Genomic DNA, 2,810 nt, shown 5'->3' on the forward strand with positions numbered 1-2,810 from the left:
CCCCCCCCCCCCCCCCCCCCCCCCCCCCCCCCCCCCGGGCAGGGCAGGCGTTCAGGGCCCTCTCGCTCAGCCCTCCCAGCTGCCATTCACTTAACAAACCTCCTGCCCCGCCAGAGCAAGAGAAATGGCTCGTGCACCCTGGAGGCAATGCAAAGAGCACTGGACTGAGAGTCCATGGTTCCGCCTGCATGATCTAGGGCAGGTCACTCCACCTACCCGATCCTCAGTTTCCTTAACAGCAAATGAAGACAACAGTGATAGTACCTCCTTCATGGGTGTAAATGAGACCGTAGATGTGATGAAGGTGATTTTATAAAAATTAAAATGCAATATGAAAGCTAATTAATATTAAAGGATGAATGACTGATAGCCCAGCAGCTTTCCAAAGGTATTTGGAAAGAGGATGCGTTCATTCAGTGGTAGAGTCAAAGACACAGAAACTGCCCATCAGAACATGTGATCACCAAGAGCTCATAATGAATGGAAATTCCAGACCCTCAAAGGCCACAAAAGAACACAGCTTGGTTTTCCCTATTCATCCTGATCAGTCATTATTTCTTTAGTTTGTTAGTATCTTGCAGAAACCTGAGATCCCTCCTTTCTGCTTTCCAGGAATCCAGGCTGCTCTATCTCTGGTTAGGCAAGGACTGTCATCCTAGTAATTAAGGAATTAAGACAAATAAAGAACAAAGACGCAAATAAAAAAAATAGCCAAAAAAAAAAAAAAAACTACCTGCCCTCTAGTGTGGTCTATGACAATAGGGACCAAAAAGAAACAATAAATAAGAATCATTCAAAGGAACAGACAGAAAATATAATTGATCCAAGGTTCTGCTGAAATTGAGTTGAGAGAGCTTTGCCAATCTTTTTTGGTAGGTTAATCCTGCCACCTTGCTTGCAGAACTTTATGAGGCCTGGGTTATAAATCCAGCAATTTTTCCTTAAAACCTAAGTCATGTAGATAATCCTCCTTCCTGCCCAAAACCCGCCCAAAGAAATAAAATGGTCAATAAACATAGGAGGAGGGCGCCTGGGTGGCTCAGTTGGTTAAGCGACTGCCTTCGGCTCAGGTCATGATCCTGGAGTCCCTGGATGGAGTCCCGCATCGGGCTCCCCGCTCAGCGGGGAGTCTGCTTCTCCCTCTGACCCTCCCCCCTCTCATGTGCTCTCTCTCTCTCATTCTCTCTGTCTCAAATAAATGAATAAAATCTTTAAAAAAAAATAAACATAGGAGGAAATAGTTTGTCAAAGAAAGGCAGGTTAAAGAGATGGAAACATTCCATCAACCAAAATGGGCTGATTTTTATTATTATTAATATTATTTTTAAAGATTTTATTTATTCGACAGACAGAGACACAGCAAGAGACGGAACACAAGCAGGGGGAGTGGGAGAGGGAGAAGCAGGCTTCCCGCTGCACAGGGGGCCCGATGCGGGGCTCGATCCCAGCACCCTGGGATCATGACCCAAGCTGAAGGCAGACACTCAACGATTTGAGCCACCCAGGCGCCCTGGGTTTTAGCTTTTAAATGGTAGAAAAAAAATAATATTTTCTTTCACATGAAAATGACAACGAAATTCAAATTTCACTGTGCATAAATAAAGTTTTATTGGCACACAGCGATAACCCCTCAGCTATGCTTCGTCTATGGCTGTCCTTATGCTACAGTGGCCAAGCTGAATAGTTGTGGCAGAGACCATACAGCTTGCAAAGCCAAAAATATTTACCATCGGGTCCTTTTCAGAAAAAGTTTGCCAAGCCCTGGCCCAAGACGATCAGGGGAAACAAACATTCACAGCACCCACTGGGGGTTAGGCCCTGGTACTGGGCATTCGGGAGGAGCTGCGTTGTTCCTGGTTAAGGAGGGGTGTGAGAGGGATATTAACAGCCAGGTGCTTTGCAAGCTGATTCTCAAGTAGCTTCATTGTGACACTTGTGAAGAAAACCGTTAGCACGCTGGCAAGGCCTTTCTCACATTAGCTCCCTTTGCATTTTTCATAGTCCCACGGTTCTCCTACAGGGCTGCTTGGGGCCGCAGGTGTCTTGCAGGGGATGCTGAGAATGTTTTCCAGGGGCTGGCTGTGGCCCAGGATGGAGCTCCTTCCAGAAAATCATCTTTGAGAAGGGAAATGAGGGCAATGGAGCATGAAGCTCTTCGGGTGCTAGCAGTCTGAGCAGGAAAGGCCCTTAGAGATCGGCCACCCATTGTACAGAGGAGGAAACTGAGGCTCAGAGATGGGGATGAATTTGCCTGGAGCCAGACTAGAATGTGTGTACCTTATTTCTTAGGTCTGTGCTTTCCACACTTCCTGCTCACAAAATAGAATAGGGATATCACAGAGGGCATTTGGATGTGACGGAAAGGGGACTGGCCGGGGACTTGTAGTGAATTCCCAGTGGTTGTGTGACATTGCACAAGTCATTTACCCCCTCTCAGTCTCTGTGTTCTCATTTGTGAACTGAGCAATTAAAGTGCCTACCACAACATCCGTATGTAAAAGAATGAATTTGGGCCCTTACCCCACACTGTACACAAAAATTAACTCATAGTGGATCAAAGACCTAAATGTAAGACCTAAAACTATAAACCTCTTAGAAGGAAACACAGAGGTGTTCCATGACTTAGGATTTGGCAATGGCTTCTTAAATATGACACCAAAGCAGATAAATTGGAATTCATCAAAATCAAAAGCTCATTTGTGCATCAAAGGACATCATCAAGAGAGTGAGAAGACAATCCACAGAGTGGGAGAAAACATTTGCAGATCATATATCAGAAAGGAATCTAGGATCCAGAATATATAAAGAAT

Source organism: Callorhinus ursinus, unplaced genomic scaffold (assembly GCF_003265705.2).
Source record: "Callorhinus ursinus isolate GAN/ISIS: 27379988/994484 unplaced genomic scaffold, GSC_fseal_2.0 scaffold13, whole genome shotgun sequence".
Lineage (NCBI taxonomy): Eukaryota > Metazoa > Chordata > Mammalia > Carnivora > Otariidae > Callorhinus > Callorhinus ursinus.